The sequence below is a fragment of the Cryptomeria japonica genome, chromosome 9, assembly GCF_030272615.1.
Source record: "Cryptomeria japonica chromosome 9, Sugi_1.0, whole genome shotgun sequence".
In the NCBI taxonomy this organism is placed as follows: Eukaryota; Viridiplantae; Streptophyta; class Pinopsida; order Cupressales; family Cupressaceae; genus Cryptomeria; species Cryptomeria japonica.
Genome location: NC_081413.1, coordinates 736438522 through 736461501, shown reverse-complemented (window position 1 = coordinate 736461501; position 22980 = coordinate 736438522).

Sequence of the window (22980 nt, the reverse complement as noted above, 5' to 3'; positions counted from 1 at the left end):
ACTACTACAAAATCAAATGGGTATTCAAGTGCACTTATCAATAATCAAATTGAATAGAGATTGAACGCTCTGCAACTAGGGCACATCTTATGAGGGTGTCGCTGGTTGCAGGTCGCCACCGCGTGGGAGGACTCCCTGGCTTCGTTGGGCAGCCCTCGAACATTAATTGCAGACCTACCTCATTTAATGGAGGCGAATAAAGGAGCTCAAGGCAATGAAACACTACACACTCTTCATGTCGTCGAGAACGAGCACTCGAAACAAAAGACCCTCAGCCAGGCGGTGGAGGGAAAACGGATTATTTTCCCAGTTGATGCAAGGTTTGAGGCAACGTCTCATAATGAAGATGCAACCCATATCGCACAAGAAGAAGGTGAGGTTTCCCCCTCCAATCGTATCATCATTAAACCCAATGGTTCAATGCTCTCTGTTATTTCCTCTAAGATTTCTAGACTTAGGGACTCGGCTATTTTTTTTGCCACGTTTGATGTAAATAAGGTACCATCTCGTCAATATATGAACAAATGGTTGCAAGATGTTTGGGTCAACAAACTAGGGTTTCATTTTACATTTTGTATAATGATTCAAAAGGGGTTGTTCTTAAATTATTTTATAATAAGGAAAGCCAAAGCAAAATTGTTAATAAACAATACTGGTCGGTGGGGAATTCGATTTTCAGGGCAGTTTGTTGGGACTTTGAGTCTTGTAACGATGAAATTCTGGCCCTCTCTAGTCCAAAATGGATAACTATCAAAAATATTCCCCCTTTTCTTTGGTCTTGTATAGATAGGATAGTCAAACCCTTGGGCAAAATTGTAAAAATTGATTCCTCCCCCTCGGTTCTTCCACGCCTCGATGCTAGGCTACTCATAGCCTTAAAACCAGGTCTTGTATACCCCAATGAAATTGATATTTGCTTTGATAATGAAACCTTATGTTTCCTAATTGAGTACATGGGTGGTATAGATGCCTGTCATTATTGTAAAGTGAATGGTCACTTCAGAAGCAAATGCCCATTACTGACTAAGAAAAATATCAGGGCCAGAAACCCCTCCTCCGGTCCTCCGCCTGTTGTACCCCCAACTGCTCCCTTCGAACCCCCTCCGACTGCCTCTGCTCTCTCTCATCCCTGACTCCTCCCCTATCAGACATCTTCCCCCCTTCTCTAGCTATCCCCCACCCTCCTGATCCCCCCACGTTCCTCTTCGGCTCCCTCAATGGTTACTTCTATCTTGAACTATAGTAATGCTATTAAAGATGCCCTTTCCGCTGCTCAATCCCCCCCCTTTGAACCCGTTGTACCTGTTATTAACTCTGAATTTCCCTCGGGCCTAAGATCCCAGAATGCACAACAACTTGTGTTGGAAAAATTAAGAAGAATTGTTGAAGCTATAAAGATTCTTGAGCAAAACCTTCACAAGCAGAAATTGGAAATTGAAGCCTCCTCATGGTAGATACCTGGCCTTGAGAGCTTGTATAGGGGTGCATCACCTATAATAGATACCCCCAGCAGTGCCTCTGGATAGGGCCTTGAATTGGCTACATGTAGGGGACCTGCTGAAGAAACTAAAATAGAAGAGGTGAATCCTCCTACCCTAGATTTGAAGGATTGTGAATGCAATCCCATTGTGGGTGAAACCTCGATAGATCTCCTAGGTGCATCCAATGGGTTAGAGGCCTTTGTGCAAGACCTTGTTAGTAGTACCTATTATACTTCTGACACCCCTATTGAAGCCCTAAATGCAGAGTAGACTGTGACACGAAACAATGGGATCAACATGGATCCCCTTACTCCCAGGTGCACCAATTTTGAGCAAGGCTCGGTAGAAACACCATAGGGGTTCACTATGGTCAAATACAAGAAATCCATAAGGAAGATATCCCCCAAAATTAGCAAAGATAGCACCTCTAGGAAGGAATCCCTTGGCCCCGAACAGATATTTGAGGCAAGGAAAAAGAGAGGTAGACTTTGTTCCTTCATTGCATTTGATGCTAGAAATATCACAAATAAAGAAGACTGGCCTAAATGCTTTGAGGGATTTAAATCCCAAATGGACCCCTCCCAATAAAGTTAACCATGCTGAAAACAATCTCTTGGAATATCAGGGGCCTTGAGTCTCCTGATAGGAAATATATTATTAAGAGATTCCTTAATGGACACAAGGACATGGATTGTCTCCTTCTGCAAGAGTTAAAGGTTGTTGGCTTCACTCTGCAAATCGGCCTTAAATGTATTTGGAGGGAGGCTACATCCTTTTACACCAACCACTCCAAGGGTAAAGGTGGTACAACCATACTACTTAGCCCTAGATGGGCTAATATAGTGATTAACTGGGGGCAATCCCCCTATGCTAGGGCTATCTGGGTTTCTATTCAACTGGATGACCAAAAGTTTGGAATTTGTTCTATATATGCCCTTAATGACTATAGGGAGAGGGGAGAGCTCTGGAACTGGATAACAGGTTTGGAGGACATCCCTTGGATTGTGGGGGGTGATTTCCATATGATTGAACATACAAATGACAAAAAAGGAGGCAACCGATTTGAATGGAAAGGTATGGAAAGGCTACAGTGGGACAAAATGATTAATAAACTACATCTAGTTGACCCTATTGCTAGAAGAAAATGTCATCTAAACACTATGTGGTATACTTGGTGTAACTATCAGTAGATGAATAAGAAGCAGATGAATAAGAGAATCTACTGCAGACTAAACAGACTCTACTTCAACAAAAATCTCTTTGACATTACCAAAGGAACTAATGGGGATCAATACTCTGTTTCTCCATACACACTATCTGACCATCATCCCATAATAATGGGTATTGATCTCTCCTCCTCTTGTAACCCTCCCTCTACAAGACATGTTTCCTTCACTTTAAACACTAGACTCTTGGAGGATGAGGATCTTTGTTCTGCCTTGGCCTTCATCAAATTGTTTAATATGAAAGAGCAGCATCGACTTTCTAATATTGACAAATGGAATTTTAACATTAAAAGTTGGACCACCCTCTGCCAAACAGTAGGGAAAAAGAAAGCCAAGGATGCCAGGAGACTTGAGAGGCTTCTTTAGGATGAGTTGTGTAATGGAGAAATGGATCTTCAGGACTCACCTAATGATGAAAGTCTCACTAACACCTCGGTGTCAATCAAGAAACAACTTAGGAAAATTCAGAATGAGAAGGTTAGAGGGTTGAAAACCAGGGCCAAAATGAAGTGGTTGGACTCTGGGGACAAGGGCTCAAAATTCTTCTTTCAAATGCTTAAGATCAAAGAGGCAAAAGAGAGTATCGATGCTATTTGGGAAAACAATACCCACATTACTGACACAGAGGAGATCCTCAAGTGCTTCACTCAGTTCTACCAAAACTTATTTTCTGCAGCAGATGTAAACGATGAACATAGGGCTACTAGGATGCTCATTAAGGAATTGATCCCATCTAAGCTTCACGAGGAGGACATTGAGTTTGTAGGGAGACCCATCTCAAAAGAGGAAATTGAAAAGGCCATCTCCTCAATAGGGAATGAAATATCCCCTGGACCAGACGGATTGCCAGTAGAATTTTACAAGAAGAATAGCAGATGGATTGTTGATGACCTACATAGCCTATATCTAGAGGCTATTAATAAAGGAACTCTAGGCAAATAAATCAATCAAGGGGTGATCAAGCTCGTCCCTAAAGAGGGGGACAAAACATTGCTAAAGAACTAGAGGCCGATCATGCTATTAAATGTCTCCTATAATATCTTGGCCAAAGTGGTGGCTAATAGGCTGGTTAAAATCCTTCCAAAGATAATCAGTCCTATGCAAATTGGATTTGTTAAAGGCAGATATATCTTGGACAATTTGATCACCTGTTGGGAATCTCTCGAGTGGGCTAAAGAGTAAGGGCAAAACGGGGCCATGCTGCTGATTAACTTTGAAAAGGCATATGATAGGATAGAGTGGACTTTCATAATTCAGATGCTAGTGAGTTTGGGGTTCCTGGAGCCATTCTGTAGGATAGTTCAAACTTTACTATGTGAAGCCAATGTTGTTGTTGATGTAAATGGAATCAGATCTGATAATATTGTTCTTTCCAAGTCAATAAGACAAGGTTGCCCACTTGCCTCGGCCTTATTTGTGTTGGTTGCTGATGCTATGTACTATATACTTAAGGATCGCAACATGACCCCCAGGGTCAAAGGCATCTCTCTCCCTAATAAAGAGGAAATTATCAATGTTCAGTTCATAGATGATACAGCTATCCTGCTTGTCTTGGAAGAGGAGAACCTATCCTCCCTATTGTACAACATTAAAATCTTTTGCAAGGATTCAAGTAGCAAAATTTCTCTCCATAAATCAACCTTGCTAGGATGGACTGACTCCCCTCCTAGCTGGCTATCTAAATTTGACCTGGAATGGGGGGGCTCGAACCTAATCACTAGATATCTCGGTATCCCTTTCTCTATTTCCCCAAATCTGAAAGAAATGTGGGAGTGGTTCAGGAATAAGGTGGATAAAAAACTGAACAAATGGAACAGAAACTTCCTCTCCCTGGCAGGTTGATTTTAGGTCTGTCAAAAAATCTTATCCTCATACAACATCTATTGCTCCTCAACCTAGCTATTCAGTAATTACCAGTTCAATTATCTTCAAAAACAAATCAGGAAATTCCTATGGTCGGATGGGAAGGGGAACAAGAAACAACATGCAGTAAAATGGGATTGGTGTATTAGATCTAAGTTGCAGGGGGGCATGGGCCTCAAAGACCTCAAAATTCAAGGCATTACCTTGGTTGCCAAGTGGATTTTTAAAGCTCTTGATGGCAATGAACCTTGGAAAATTCTAATCAGACACAATATACAATGCTCCCTCCCTAAAAAGGCAAAGAAATGGAAGAACTTGCCCAAGTGGGACTTGATTGCTGGCAATTTTGAGATCTCTCCTGCGGGCTTGGAGGTCTTTAAGCCCATATGGAGGGCTTGGAATCATGTCAAACAATTCATCAGTAATAGAGGCATTGTTGATAATAAGAGTGCTCTTAACTTAGACAGATCCATATGGTGGAATACTATGCATAATGGGAAGCATCTAGCCTGCCTTCAAGGGTGCTCCACCTTGAAATGGCACAACTTGGGACTAGTAACTTTTGAACACATCTTGGAAGACGGTTCTCTGATTTCTTGGGATTCTCTTAGTTCGGCCTTCAACCTCCCCACCTCCCAAGTCAGAACCTACAATGTACTCAAACATGCACTCGACCCCATCCTCTCCTCATCGTCCCCCCCTGTGCTCTCCCTAATTTCTTCCCTCTGTTGGGTTGACGACTCTCCTCTCCCTCTAATGAAAGCCAAACTTGTCTACTCCTCCCTTGCTAATTTCGAAGATATCCTAACTCATCTCAATAATCTTTGGAACCTCACTTGGGATTCTAAAAAGTGGCATTCTGCTATCTTGAGATTCTGGTCTACCTCGTCTGAACCAAAAAAGAAATTCTTTGCTTGGAAACTTTTGCTCCACAAAATACACCTTAAAGACAACAATGGCAACCCCCTATTGTGTAAATTGTGTCATCTCCCCGAATCTATCCTACATATTTTTTTTAAATGTCATTTCACCAAAGAGGTGTGGAAATTGTTTGGTCTTTCAATTGATACTAAATGTCTTACTACTGACGAGGTGGTACTTGGTTATATTAAAGGTGGCAAGAAATGTGCTAATCTCTTTTGGTTTGTTCTCTCCTTGGGAATTCCATTGATCATTTGGAAGTCTAGGAATGATGATGTGTTTATTGGCAAGGGTAGATACCTCACTGAGTCTCTTAGGAGACTCATTCTTTACCTTGTTGCTATGCAGGTCATAGTGGTTTTCCGCCTCGATGAGGGCAAATTTGACAGGTGGTTGAACGATGGCTCAACATATGTCTTCATCAAAGAATTGTCGCATGGCTTCACCTGGGACCGAATGGGAAGTAACAAGACACACTTTGAACAAGTTTTAATGAAATTCATGCAGGAAATGGAGGCAAGACAGTAGAGAGAAGACTTCATTCAGATGGAATTGGACGGTCTGCCTACACACCCTTATAGAGACCAGTTCATCGAGGGGCATGTACAAGTGTGGTGTGAGGGCGAATTGGGTTGGACTGTATGGATCCCCTCATTGGGAGATAATACTGATCTCGATTCCTCCCTCTTCTTTAGCTAGTTGACAAGCTTTTTCCTTTATGTTATACTACATATATGCGACCTTCAAAACTATATTTTTGTAAATTTTGGGATATAGCTGTAATATTCCTATGCATCATCCGCACCCTATATGTAATGGTCACATGATATGACCTGTGGGCTTTCCAGCCATGATTTTACTAACACTATGAGTGCTATATGTTAGATGGTTGTGTGTTTTCCAGCCAAGACTCTTGAATTTTGTAAAGTTGCTATATGATACTTAATACAAAAAAAAAGGGTATTCAAGTGGTAAGATTGGCAATTCCCTGACCATGATCTGGGTTCAAATGTCTAGAGTGTAAGCACAAATTAGATTAATTTATCAATTTCAACTTTTTCATATAATTTATTATTTTAATATGTGTTTTATTACTATTAAGGTCGGTTGATTATGTTTAAAATAAAATTAATTATTACTATATAATCATAATTTTAAAAAAACTAACATTAAGAGTGTATAGTACATCAGTAAATTAATCTTCAACGTTACACTCCATTACCTATTGTTTCAGTGAAACAAACTCCTATATCTAGCATGTACATTAACTTTCTCTCACTCCCCTCTACCATCCATACATTTCCTATTCTCCTCTACCATCCACATTTCTAACTATGGGAGGAACATGACACTTGCGTCTCTTGTTTAACAATTATCAATTTTATTAGTACTATATACTTCGTTAGGCTAGTACTATTGCAATCAATTGTCATCGGCTTTTGTTAACTCGCTATTATTCAATTGTCTCTCCACCAATTAGAACTACGACTTCTTTTTTTTCATATATTTTTAAAATTTTTATAAAGTTAAGATGTATGATTTTTAAGTTTCTAAATTATAGAAATTATCGAATTTTAGGATCCACTATTTGAATGAATTTTTTTAGGAAAATTTTTAAGTATTAGCATGTTTAAATTTTCTTATCAAATTTATTTTACACATCCACCAAACAAATATTTAACAAATTATCTAAAAAACTATTTAATAAATTATTTAAACTCTGCATTTAAATCTTTTAAAGATTTATATAAACAAATTTAAACATATATATATAATAAAATATATAAATTAAGAATATTATTTTAGTTATTTAATGCAATAAATTAATAATATAGTTCTAATATTTATAATAATAAATTGTTTTTTTGTATTGCATATAAGGAGTAAAACTGTTACAAAAACTATCATAACCAGAGTTCAACTAACTACAGCTGAATGTACATAAGGATCGTAGATCCAGAGAACTACATATTTATGTAGAAATTAGATAGGATTATACACAGATTTTACACAAAAATATGCATATGTATGCAGAAATTACTGTTAAAACTAGAACATAAGAGATGTAATGTAGTGTTGAAAGTTGGATCAAGACTAATCAAAATCTTGAAAGGCCTCCATCCAAGTCATCCACCCCAGCGGGCCTTCCATCCACATGGTTTGCTTACCCTCAAGGAGTTGGGTAAGCATCTGGATGTGATCCTTCACCGTGTCTCTGATTTTTCCAACCTCTACTCCCAGGCTCTCCATTGCTAGGTCAATGGCTTGTTCATTTCCTATGGCCTGCCTCCACTTGTATCTATTCTCCATCTCATGTAGGTGCATCTTGGCATTTCTATCTTTAATGAACCCAAGGAATTTATGCTTCTCAATTTTCATCATCACAGATACTTGTAGAAGAATTCGATGAAGGGTGAGTCCATGAAATGACTCAATAAGGGCCCTATCTATACCTCAAAACTTATCTTCATTTCTAATTTTCCATATATACCATAAAATTTTAGTGGAAAGAATATACCAGAATAAGTTAGTATCCTTTATCAAACCCTTAATATATCCAATGCTAACATCTAGAATAAGAATCTGCTTAGGAATAGATATACCAAATAACAACCAAATTTCTCTAGCAATACTACATTCAAAGAAAATGTGCCTAACAAACTCGGGTAGTCTACACACTTTGCACATATCAGTATTATTATGATCTTTTCTGAATGGCGGCCTGTTAATTATCATCAACCATCTAAAGCATTTTTTTTTAGGTGTGATAGGACTGGTCCAAAGTCGTAAAAATATCTTCTACCATTGTTTCACTAAGAAATTTACAAACCACATATTGTTAGCATGCATTATAATAGATTCATCATATGTTAGGGTATTGTAGAGAAATTTAGCTTTGACATTAGACACATAAATAAAATTGTTCCACATTATCTTAGTACAACTTTCACTAAAAATCTTGCATTTCTTGGGTAACTACAGGTCTGAACAAGCATGCTTCATCATGTTATAGGTTCTCTTCTGGGAATTATGCAGGTCAAATCTATCTCTAAGGTATTCCTAGCTAAGAAGCTTAGCATTCTATATAATGTCCTTAAAGCATTGAATTCCTTTAATGGCCCAAGCTTTGGCAGAGTAGCCTTGCGTAAGTGCAAGAGGTTTAGATGAATGGAGAAGATTCCACCAGATAGACCTTTCCCCATGGATGTGGTCATTGTTGCTAGCCCTATTATTTGTGGTGAAAGGTCTAATAGTTTCCAAGGCTTTCCAAATAGACTTAAAGACACTAGAACCTTGCACCGAGACAACAAAACCTCCAGCCACTAGGTCACAAAAAGGAAGAGATTTCCATGATTTAGCCTTCTTCGACACAACTCTTAGGATGTTGTTTTCTTACCAGAATTTTCCATGGTTCAAAGACATCAAAATCCTAAAAGATCCACTTTGCAGCAAGGGCAACCCCTTGTATTCTCAAGTCTTTTAGCCCAAGTCCTCCCAGATTCTTCTCTACATGGCACCACCCCCACTTAACAGAGTGTATCTTTTTATTTCCTTTCATGTCAGACCATAGGAATTTTCTAACAACATTTTGAATTTTAATGATTTGGTAGTTGGAGAACATCCACACCAAGGAGTAGTAGATAATGTATGAGGATACAATTTTTTGACATACTTGCACTCTTCCAGCAAGCGATAGATACCTATTATTCCATTTATTGAGCTTCTTGTCAATTTTGCCTCTAACCCAAAGCCACATCTTCTCGAGAGAAAAGGAGATGGCAAAGGGTATTCACAAGTACCTTACAATCTTATTAGGCCCTCCCCATTGGATGCCAAACTGATCTAGCCAAACCGGCGGCTCCTCTTTCCACCCAAGCAGGGTGGATTTAGCTTGGGAAATTTTGGCCCCTGAAATCTCACCTAGGAACTTAATTTTGCACTTCAGGGCTTCCATATTATGCTTGGTGAGTTCTATAAAAAGTGCAGTGTCATCAGCAAATTGGGTATTAATTAGTTCAGACCCATCTGAAAGTTTAACACCTCCTACTTTAGGGGATATGATGTAATCTCTTAAGATATAGTACAGGGCATTAGATGCAATAACAAAAAGAGCAGGGGCAAGAGGACAACCCTGTCTGATAGACCTACCAAGCTCAATAGACTGCGAGAGAGAACCATTAATCTCAATCTGATCAGACGTATCTTTAAGGAGAATCTTCACCCATTTGCAAAATTCCACAGGGAATCCAAAGGCTTCTAGCATCATTAATGTAAACTCCCATTCAACCCTGTCATAGGCCTTCTCAAATTCTAGAAGAAACATGGCTGCATTCTACCATGATACATTTGCCCATCCCATCGCCTCCCAGGTGGTAATTAGGTTTTCCAGTATATATCTTCCTTTTATGAATCTTGTTTGAGTGGGGCATATGAATTTCGGTAGCACATTCTCTAGTCTGAGTGCAAGAGCTTTAGCCAAAATTTTATAGGATACATTGAGGAGAGTAATGGGTCTCCAATTTTTGATAAGTGACTTGTCTCCTTCTTTGGATAGTAACTTAATAGTCCCTTTATTGATAAGTTCTCCTAACGACCCCCTCTCAAAAGCCTCTGAATATATTTCATGGAGGTCCTGGCAAATCCACTCCTCATTAGCTTTATAAAATTTGACAGGTAGACCATCCGGACCCAAAGTTTTGTCATTTCTCAAGTTCCTAATAGCAGTTTTTAGCTCACCCATAGAGATAGCTTCTCCCAATGTTTGTGTGTCCTCCCTTGAAATCTTACTGGGAATGATAGCTCTGCACTTTTCTCTACCTTTTTGAGATTTAAGGGAGTCTTCTGAGGAGAAGAGTTATTTGTAATACTTGCAAAAATCCTCTTTAATGTCTTCCAATTCCACTACCTCTTTATTATCTATCCATAACCTATCAATATTTTCTCTAAATTTCTTTTGCTTAAGCATGTTGAAGAAAAAATTAGAACCTTTGTCACTAAATTGCATCCATTGACTTCAGGCCCTAATCATTGTACCTCTAATCTTAACTTGCTAGTGCTTCCTCAGAGCATCCCTCACCTGAGCCACTTTGTCTAAGAATTCTACTTTTCTTGGAATATTTTGGACATCTATCTCGCATTGGTACAATTAATCAATAAGAGATTTCTCAATCGACCTATAATCTTTAGCTTTCTTCTACCCAATAGTTTGGAGTAATATCCGCCAACTCATTACTTTTTGGTTTCATCTGTCTACATGGGAATTTGTTTCCTTGTTTCCTTTGTTGAGAAGCCTAATAATTTTTTAGGGTGACCAACACATCCGGATCCTTAAGGAGATGGGTATTAAGGATGAATTTATCTCCTCTTCTCCCTTGGTTAGCTGGAGAATCTCTTAGACTAATTAGGGAAATCATAGGGTGATGGTCTGAGAGTGAAACCGACCATACTATCACAATGTTACTTGGATTATTTGGTGCAAAGGAGAAATATTCTCTATCAACATAAAACTTGTCCAATCTACAATATATCCTTTGCTTTCCTCTCTGGTAATTGTACCACATGAACCAAATTCCTTTTGCATCCTTCTTGTTCCCAAGTAAGGGGTCAAATAGTTTCCTACAATTTTTCATTCTTTCCTAATGTAATTTCTCGACTCCTTTCCATTCCATAGGAACACCACTATATTTATCTTCATGATTTTCAATCATGTTGAAGTCTCCCCCAATAATCCTCGATATATCAGGGAGGGAGGCAATCCAATCCCATAGTTCAGTCCTTTCCCTATAGTCACTGGCAACATAAATTGAACATATTCCGATGATAGTTTTATTAATGTCCAGTGAAGCCCACATTGCTTTGTTGCACAGTGAGAACCCTTGGTTAATAATGTGTTCTTTCCATTTGGAGTTGATGAGAAGCCCAACTCCTCCTCCACCCTTATCATGTCCCGAGTAGATCTTAAAAGAGTCTTTCTAGATGAAATCTAAATTGACCTCCAAGGTAAATTTAAATAATTTTAATTCTTCTAGCATGACAAAATCTGCGTCTCTGTGCTGATTAACAAACTTCCTAACTATTTGCTTCCTATCTGGAGACTCCAGACCTCTAATATTCCATGAGATGCAGTTCATCATAGATCAATGCAAATTCTTTACTCTTTAGCAGCTTTGAAGCTGCTAAAACATCTGGGAAGATCTTTCCTCTCTTCATTTTTCCTTCTATTAGTTGAGACCTTGTTATTTGAACCTCGTGGTCTACCTATTATTCTTATGGGTATAGCCTCAAGGTTCTCTGAATCCATCATCCATTCCCCCTCTTCACCAATGTACTCATCATTTTGAGAGTCATCCTCAGAATCGGGGTCCTTATTGGGATCAGGCCAACTGGAGGCCTTGCCACTCTTAGAACAGGGTCTGAGTGCCTTCAAGTTACAATATTCTAGGGTTTCATCCTCAATGGCTAATGGCTTACTACACCTAACATCACAACTATTAGGGGCAGAAACAATGGCCTCGATCACATAATTATCCTCAATTTCAACAAACTTCTTGGGGGGGGGGGAAGAGGGAGACAACTATATCAGGAGTGGATTTTATAAGAGGGGGGGTTTCTTTTGCATTATAAGTGATACATGTTAAGGCTGGCTCATATGACACATCCATATCAGTAGAGTTTTTATGAGTAGCCTTTAAGTTCACTGTCCCATTAGAACTCCCTCTCTTACCCAACTCACTACTGACATCGATCCTCTCTTCGAACCCCTGATCTATGGTTTTATCATTGGAAGAGGTTGCTTTCAAGATCGAGAATCTCATTTCAAGGGGGATGTCCTGCACATCATCATCCATAGGCGAAGCCACAAAGGATTTATCCTTTCTATTTTTAAATTTTTTAGGGTTATTCGCTCTAATTTTCTCCAACGCTAATTGTTCGGCGTTTTTCCTTCTCCTTTTCCTAGGGTTTTTCTCCACCATTTGAAAACCATCCTGCTGACCTTCTCACATCTGCTTCAGGGCTTCTGATATTGCAGAATGGGGGGCGGGGATAATATTGGGTATACCAGTATTATCTAATTTTTCAGTCTCAGAGGTTCTATTACTCTCTCCGTTTATAGCTCCATTGTTTTTTTTACTAAGGGAGTTAAGATTGTCCATGAGAGGAGCATTATTTATGTGGGTTGGAGGAGGGTCGCTAGCATCATTTGTGGGCCTTCTCCATTTCTTTATGTCGATTAACAATTGGGCAATTTTTCTGAATATGTCTCTCTTTTCTGTAGAGGAAGCATGCAATAATCCCTCCGAGGCTTTCAATAGGGCAAATGACAATTTCATTACCTAAGTTAATGTTTACTGAATTAGGAAGGTCTCGACCAGGATTGATCGATACCAGAACCCTTGCATCCAAGTGAGGAATAAGAGATGTCGAGTTATCCATTTGGATAATCTTGCCAATCAGTTCAAGCATTTGAGGTATGAATCTCCATAGCAATGGTGGAAATGTTTTAATTAGAAGCCACCTAGGGCACAAGAGTGCTAAAATTTCATCACCGACCGCTTCAGGAGACCACCCTAGGGCTCGGAAGGTACATTTACCCACCGTCCAATATTGTTTGCTAATGACTTCTAATTGAGCCTTGTGATCTTTGAAAAAAATAATGAATAAGCCTTTTTGTATTAATCTACAAAATGATACATGAAAATCTAATTTAATATTCTAGACATTTCTAAACCAGTCGTCAAGAAATTTCCTAGCCAAACATTTATCTAAATCAACAACACCAAAGAAAATCGCAGTATCCTTTAACCTATTCTTTTCCAGAGAAATTTCATTACACATTAATTCATTCGGAGCAATGGAGATGGAGTCCAAACTATAGTTAGGGTCCTTACCTTCTCCATAGGGACCGCCATTAGCAAGAGACACAAACCTCTCACCCTCTGCAACGACGAATAAAAGTTGATTAACGATGTCTCTAAATGTTTTCCTCCTTCCATCTTCGAGTCTCGATCTGTTGTATAAATTGGTGACGCCTCCAGACGAGCTCTCCATAAAAGCGTATTAACTCCACTTGCAGATAGGAGAGCAGGCAACTACATGAAGGACAATCGAGAATAGAGCATGCACAAAAAACAAGAAAAAAAGAAATAGAGAGAGCAACTTACCTACGTGGAGGAGGCCGCTGCACTCCCCCACGTAATGACAATGACCCCTGCAGCCTCGTGTCAAACCCTATGAGCGAGACATAGGTGCAAAGCCACTTTCATACAATTTCCTCCATAATAATAAATTATTAAATAACAACAATGCAATAATAAAAATTAAAAAACTTTTACAACAATATTGTAATATAACTATAATTAAAATATATAATTGATTAATAATTTTTCATAATTTTGAAATTAATTTAGGGTTAAGTTAGGTCTAGTGTTTGATTAATGTCAGATATAGTTTTTTATTATAATTAATATTACAATAATGGTTAAATTAGGATTCGTTTAGGGTTAGAATTCAACTAAACTTATATCAACACGAACCCTAATTTATCCTATAATAGTAACTTTAATCATCAATATTAGTCATGATTTCTTTAAAAATTCCTTTATGATTTTGTTTCAATTTAGTAATCCAAATTTAGATTGTGTTAATTTAGTTATAGTAATTTTATTAATCATTGAAGATCGTTAAAATGGTAGAAATATAATTGATATATAAATAATTGTGTGAGAAAAATCAATTATTCTAAAGAAAAATCTATAATTGACAAATAATTCTTCAACCAAAAGTTTAATCTACTATATTTAAATTATTATTGAATTTTGTCTATAATAATGTATTTATATTTAGGTATACTTTATAAAAAATAACCTAATTGTAACTTAAAGGAGATAAAAAGATAAATAACCCTTTAAGTGAAAAAATGTGCATAAGGTGAAATATTATAATTTTAGGGTTAAGCTAGGGCTATGGTTTAATTAAGATTAGGTATATCTTTTTAATTATAATTACTATTACAATTATGATAAAATTAAGATTCAATCAGGGTTATATATTTCATTATATCAACCCTGATCATTACCCCAAGCTTTATTCTAGATAGTAAATTTAATCATAAATAGTAGTCTTGAATTCCTTAAAATTTTCTGAATGATTTTATTTCAATTTAGTGATCCAATTTTAGGTTGTCTTAATTTAATTATATGAATCTTATTAATATAATGTATGGTAATTGGTTTATTACTTCTAAATTTGATCATGTAAACATTTATTTCATCACTTTTTTGTGATCATATTATATGATTCAACATCAAGATGAGTTGGCTATAGAAGGGAATTTATCCAAATAATAAGATTATGTTTCAAATAATCTTAAAATTGAAATATTATTAGTACTTGTTGTTAGGCTAGTACTATTGCAATCCATTGCCATAGTTTTTGTTAGTATTTCTCACTTGTTTAATTGGAACTATGATTTTTTTGTTTTCATATATATTTTTAATTTAATAAAGATAAAAGATGCATGATTTTTAAGTTCCTAAATTATAAAAATTGTTTTCCTCTAATCTAATTGACTTGAAAAATTTACATCTTATTATCGATTTCACGAATCTAATTGGTTTTTTTAAGATAGTTCTTAGGTATTAGCTAAATTTTCTTATCAAATTTATTTTACACATCCACCAAAGAAATATTTAACAAATTATCTCAAAACTATTTAATAAATTATTTAGACTGTGCATTTAAATCTTTTAAAGCTTTATATAAACAAATAAACATATATAATAAAAAGAAAATATAAATTAAGAATATTATTTTAGATATCTGATGCAATAAATTAATAATATAGTTGTAATATTATAATAATAAATTAATAAATAAAAATAATATAATAATAAATATATAAAAAAATCTTTACAATAATATTATAATATAATTATAATATATTAATAATATAATAATAATATAATAATTAAAATACAATATTATAAGAACTCTAATGTTTATCTATACAACTCTCACCCTTACTTAATCTTAAATGTAACCATGTCTCTAAAAGAACTTTAGCATATTTAACCTAAACTTAACGTAATACTAACCTTTAAACATAACCATAACTTAATCATAATCCAAACTTAATTTTTGAATTCTATTTATATATCATGTATATATTAGTATCTAATTATTATATATTAATAATATAATTTAATTAAAAGACAATAATAACAATATATTATTTCTATTAATTTGCTTGCAATTTTTTACAAATCTTTATTCACATTTTTAGGATTAATTGAATAAATTAAAAATTATGAATTCGAATATTTAGTTTTGGTAGATTACTCTTTTTCTTTGGCTTTATGTCTTCTGATTTTTCATTAGATTATATTTAAATAATATAATATAATAAACTAAAAATTTAACCTAAGACTTACCTAACACCAATTTCAAACATAACCCTAATTTAACCCTAATCTTATCTCTAAATGAATTGTAAATTTAATTATAATACTCTATTAAATAAATTTACAAATTTAATTTAATCTAAATCTTTCAAAACTCTTAAAAATATATGAAGAAGTTGAGAAATACAACTTCGGAGATCCTAAGAACACCTGCAAGCAAAATGCCCGTCACAAGAGAAGAATGGAGGCAAAAAAACAATAATGGCTCTAAAGAAAAAAATAATCATTCAGAGAGGGAATAAAAAAGAAATACAATACAATCCTTATAAAAGGAGATTATGCAACCCTAAAATTGCACAACCCTAAAGGGATAATGTGTATTTAATAATTAGAATACCTACAATATTATTAAATGACTAAGTTTAGCTTAAGTGTAGAGGATAATAGACTAATAATTAAACAAATAATTATTAGCTAATACATGATAACTCTAACACCCCCCCTTAAGATGAACTTAGGGAGTAGCTAAAAACAACTGAGGATTAAAAATGCATGAAAGTAACAATGGGTCCCGACAACTAGGCCTGATGAGGTACCCAAGTACAAAATATCTCTCACAACTGGAGAAAATGAGAAAACTTAATGGGAAAAACTCCTCTCCTAAAGAGAGAAAAAGCTTAATTCAAGGACTAAGAAGCCTCCAAACAAGAATATTCCAAAAGATAGGAAGAAAAGATGAGCATGAAGAATCACTAAAGCATGAAGAAGTTGCAAACACCGTCGAAGAATAACTGTCGATCTGAAGAACCTCCATTGAAATAGAAGATGATCAGGTAGAAAATACTGTAATTTGCATGAGTGCCTTCAAATAACACTACTTGAATCAGATGACAAACAAGGGCAAACAATTATACTCGAAGATACAGATGGCAAAAAATACCAAAGTCTAAAGAGCTAACCAATCGAAGATGGAAGGTTGCCTCCAAAAAATAAGAATGAAAGAGTATCCATATGGTAAATGATCCATCTCATCGAAATGCATAGGTAACCATCCACTGCATCCGCCTAGTACATAGGAATAAATACTGAAATGATAGCTCACTCCAACGAACCACGGAAGCATTAGAACTAACAATCAACAGGAGAAACCCCCCCATAATGCTGACAAGGGAGAGGGGATAGGTACATTGAAACTGAATTCCAAGAAAAATCGCATGATGAAGAACCAGGAACATCAAGAGTGCAGCAGAAAGTACAAACACATATAAAGGCTAGTGTCGTGGAAGGAACACTCACTTGACACATATCATGAGGCTAATATTATGGAAGGAACACTCACTTGACACATATCATGAGACTAATATTATGGAAGGAACACTCACGTGACAAAGGTAGATGGTAAACAAAGGAAAACATCAAACCCCCCGTGACACTTTATAATGGAGTGTGAGTACAATAAGGAACAAGATGTGCAAGATCCCAAGCATGCAAGGCATAGTGGCACTTTATCTCAACGCGTTTGAAAAAAGGAAAATGCTTACAAAATGATGTATACAATTCTCAAAGAAGACAAAAGGTTGGAAATACTAAAATAATAGCCAAAGATGAGTCATCCCACACAAAGAAAATGATCCCAGTTGCTAAAACATCCAAGATATTCACTAGATGCATAATTCAAAACACTAAATAAAATGTACCTATAGAAAAACCTAGGGAAAGTACACAAAACCAGCTTTCCAACGATATCTCGTGTGCCAAAAATGAAGTCTGGATGCTCAAGATATGCTTCCTGGAGTACAAAAAAACACTTATGGCTTTGACATAAAAAAAAGACATCAAAATAGCAAAAACAGAAGATCAAACCTCTAGATCTGAAAAGATCTTGGAAGGAGTTTTACGATGCCTATTCGCGGTTTGCCAAAATCCGACTTCATTTGCCCAAGTTATGGTAAAAAAAATGACCCCCCCATCAAAAAGACTTTCAAGATGGGTCTGGCAGTGACTGGGCGGAGCTACTGGCAGAGGTGGCGGGTCGGCCGACGGTGTCTGTAGGAGGTGGCGGTCATCTGGCGGTGTCTGCAAGTGGTGGCGATCATGACTGACGGTTACCGCCGCTGTTGTTGGCCAGCGATGAGTAAACCGTCTACGGTAGCAATTTCGATGACCAGTGTCATGACCATAGCGGTGTGGAGACCACGTCAGCCTGGGCACGCCATTAAACAACCCAAAAAAATGTTATTTTCCTCGAAATACGTGCCCAAAAGGGCAAAAATCCAAAAACAAATTGTAGGGGCCAAAGTTATCCAAATTGGACAAATTTTATATGAAAATGGGGGGTTTTGGGTGTTCTGAGATCAACTATGAGGTTTTTTTGAGCTCAAAATGACCAGAAACAAAGAAGCACCCCAAATTCAAATAAAAAACTCTGAAAATCTTGAAACCCTGGCCTCCAAAAAAATCTTCTGAAAAATCAGGAACAAGTAGCAGCAGATGTAGACTCTGATACCATGAAGAAGTTGAGAAATACAACCTTAGAGATCCCAAGAACACCTGCAAGCAAAATACATGTCACAAGAGAAGAATGGAGGCAAAAAAACAATAATGAATCTGAAGAAAAATATTATCTTAAGAGAGGGAATAAAAAAGAAATACAATACAATCCTTATAAAAGGAGATTATGCAACCCTAAAGAAACCCTAAAGGGATAATGTGTATTTAATAATTAGAATACCTACAATATTATTAAATGCCTAAGTTTAGCTTAAGTGTAGAGGATAATAGACTAATAATTAAATAAATAATTATTAGCTAATACATGATAACTTTAACAATATATATAGTATTATAATATATCTTACTATTTCTAATACAATCTCTTTTCTCAAAATTAAAATTAAAATCAAATTGCAATACATATAATTTTAACCTATGATGCATATATTTCTAAATTTTGACTATTTCTATTTCTAGCAAGTACTCGCCACTACGTCGCACTTGTTTTATTTTAGTTTTGTTTAATAGATGTTCATAATACATGGAATTATTCAAATAGTGTATCAATTCTTAGAATTATTAGTCTAACTTAAAAATCTTTTTCCAATGCAAAGAATGTTAATAAATTCCATTAAATCTATATATTCATTAATATTTTGAATTTTTATTATAAAATTAACATTAAAACTTAAGTCTACCATTTGGATCATTCTTGAGTCCAAATAACATCCCAATTTGTTAGTATTTTGATCAATTTTCTAATATAAAATTCAATATTAATCAACTGATCTAGATGAGATTGTCTAATTCGAAAGTAGCTGATTAATATCTCGTGGATTGTGGAAACTTAATCTCTATTATAAAAATTCAATATCATGATTGTAAATAATGATTTTTAATTAGTTTTCAAAATTGTTGGGTTGAAATTTATTAGGAAAAATAATAGCTTTCGTGCACTAGGATGATATAGATCTATTTAAATTACAATTAGTTTTCAAAGTTGTCATGTTGAGATTTATTAGGAAAGATAATTTCTAATATAAATTTTTTTAAAAATTGTCATGTAAGATAATAACTTTCTAATATAATACAATTAGTTTTCAAAGTTGTCATGTTGAGATTTATTAGAAAGTTGTTTATGAAAAAAACTATATTAGAGTGATGATAATTCCTTCTTATTCTCATTATTATATTGCATTATTATATTAGAAAATTCTAATACAATGTATTAGAGAGATGATAATTCCTTCTTATTCTCATTATTATATTGCATTATTTTGGTTTTTATTTAATGTAGGAGCATTGACAAAAAAATTATTTCACTTGTTTACATTTGTTTATAGGATTTTCATCCACATTCTAATCAATTCAGTCACTATGGATTGATGAAGGATCATCCTCGGTTCATAGCAATGTTGCATCAACCAAAAAACATTTTCCTTTTTGTTTTGCTTTCGGTTTGCAGTATCAGTTTTCTTTTGTGTGTCTCGGTTTTGGCTCACTGGATCTTGTGGATTTGGATTCTACTTGAAGACTTGATCATCTTTCTTGCTTCCAGACTGCATCGCATTTGGATCATTTTTTCGGCAAGATATCACTATCAGTTTCCTTGACAGTTTCTTGTTACCAGTTAGCAATTCTTGTTACTAGTTGCCTAGACCTATTTTGGTGACCTACCAAAACCCCTTTCGAAGCTTGCGGAGCCTTGGGCATTGATTTCGACTTCCCTTGGCGTGTGGTCAAACTTTTTCCTTGATCTACGTTTCATCCTTTGGATTTTCCGGATGAATCTCTTGGCAGAGGCCGACCTTGTTAGTTTACACATTAGGTCTTGTTCTTCGAGTTTTGATCCTTTTTGGACCGGCTGGATCCTTTGGATCGATATATAATTGTAATTGTGCATTAGAATGTAATCAATCAGAGAATCAAATAGTTAGACTGTGCATAGAAGATAGATCTCAAGATTCAAGGTATCAGTTGTGACCTATTCTGTATGTTCTACCAGGCCTGTGAGCCGATATGTTGTAACCCGATTGTTACCGGTTTGTTGTAATCAGTTTTCATGTAATAAAATAATATTTACTGCATTGCCTCTATCATAGCTTTGTGTTTCTGTTGCGTTTACTCTTGTTGACCTGTCCAAATTGATCTCTTTGAGGTCCCTCCTCACCGGTGACTGCTTCAAGTGGTATCAGAGTGAAGTTTCATTTCAGAGGTTGCGTGTCCTAACTTTTTTGTTGTAGGGTGGCGAATTGTGGACCCGACCTGCAGGTGCAGAGGACTAGCATGAACGATGGCACAAAGAGGAGCTAGGAATTATGGAGCGCGTGGGAATGCAGACCTTGTTGTGATGGAGATGTTGCGAGGTATAGCAACCCGGTTAGAAGCCGTGGAGATAGTCCAGAGAAGAGGTTGACATATTGAAGATGTAAGTGAAGATGAAGGAGAATAAGCCCCGACAGAACAAGAAAACATACCAGCGGTTGATCCGGATGAGGAAAGGTTTTTGAGGGTTTTGAGTAGGACAAACACTAAACCTCATTTTACCCCACCAGAATATGATGGGAAGTTAGATTCATATTAATTAATGGATTGAATCTTAGAGATGGAGAAGTATTTTAATTTTGAAAACACTGCAGAAGAGAGGAAGGTGAAATATGCCTATACCCGGTTGAAAGGTCACGCATCTCTTTAGTGGGAGCATTTGCAAGTTGATAGACAAAGAATAGGTAAAGAGAAGATTAAGACATGGGATCGCATGATTGCTAAGTTGAAATCAAAGTTTATGCCAGCTAATTATCAAGTGAATCTATTCCGAAAGTTGTAGAATTTGAGACAAAAGGAGTGAGGAACCTGCTTGAAGTGTGGAGGAGAAGGACATCATGCATTCAAGTGCAAGAAGAAAGAAACTATCGAAAGAGCAACAATGGTGAAAGAAAACCCCACCGGATCATACAATAAACTGGAAGATAGAGAACTGTTGGTGATGAGGAGAACTGTGTGTCATACTGGAGGAGATAAAGAGCCCTTGGAGAGGAAGGATCTATTCAAGACCAGATGTAAGGTATCTAGTAAGTGTTGTAAAGTTGTTATTGATAGTGGTAGTTCAAATAATCTTGTTTTAGAAGAAATGGTGAATAAGTTGAAATTAGAGAGATTGAAACACCCTAAGCCTTATTAGGTAGCATGGATTTAGGATGAAAATAAGTTGTTAGTAAGTGAACAATGTTTGGTGAATTAAAAAAATTGGAAATTATCATGATGAGGTCTTGTGTGATATTATACCTATGGATATTTGTCACCTTTTGTTGGGTAGACCTTGGCAGTTTGATAGACAGGCAATACATGATGGGAGGAAGAATACATACACTATCGTGGCTAATGGGATGAAGAAAACCTTGATACCTTTGGAGGAACCTTTGAAGAATGAAGTCTGTACGAATGCTAGAATCTGTTTGGAAGACGGAAGGAAATTCTTAGATGGATTGAGACATGAGAATGTGTGTTTTGCTTTAATTCCTACGAAGACTGAGAAACAAAAACCAGAAGGAGAACTAATGCAGGAGCATCCCCAGTTCACAACAATCTTGCATCAACAAAAAATATTTTTCCTTTCTATTTTGTTTTACGTTTGTAGTTTCAATTTTCCTTTCTATGTGTCCAGTTTTGGCTCACCGGATCCTATGGAGTTGGATTCTACTTGAAGACTTGATCATCTTTCTTGCTTTTAGACCGCATCGCATTTGGATCACTTTCCGACAAGATATCGCTACCAGTTTCTAGGTCAGCTTCATGTTACTAGTTGTTCCTTTATTACCGGTTGCATGAGACCTATTCTAGTGATCTACTGGAACCCATTCTGAAGCTTGCAGAGCCTTGGGTGTTGATTTCAATGTTCCTTGGTGTGTGGCCGACCTTTTCCCATGATCTACATTTCATCCTTTGGATTTTTCGGAGGAATCTCTTAGCAGAGGCCGACCTTGTTTATTTTGCACGTTAGGTTTTGATTCCTTTTGGGCCGACTGGATCCTTTGGATCAATATATATATATATATATATTTGTAATCATGATTTAGAATATAATCAATTAGAATCAATCAGAGTATTAGATAGATAGAATGTGCCTAGAAGATAGATATTTCGATTCAAGGTCTTGATTGTGACCTATTCTACCAGGCCTGTGTGCCGGTATGTTGTAACCCGATTTTTACCGATTGGATGTAATCAAATTTCATGCAATGAAACTATCTATTTTGCATTGCCTCCATCATATATGTGTGTTTCTGTTGTGTTTACTCTTGCTGACCGGTCCGGATTGATCTCTTTGAGGTCCCTCCTCACCGGTGATTGCTTCAAGTGGTATCAGAGAAAAGTTTTATTCTGGAGGTTGCATGTCTTGAATTTTTTGTTGTTGTAGGGTGGTGGATTGCAGATCCGACTTGCAATTGCAGAGGACTAGCGTGAATAGATAGCATGAAGAGGAACTGGGAATGGTGGAGCGCATGGGAATGTAAACCCTGTTGTGATGGAGATGTTGCAAGGAATAGCAGCTTGGTTAGAAGCCATGGAGATGACCCAGAGAAGAGGTCGACATAT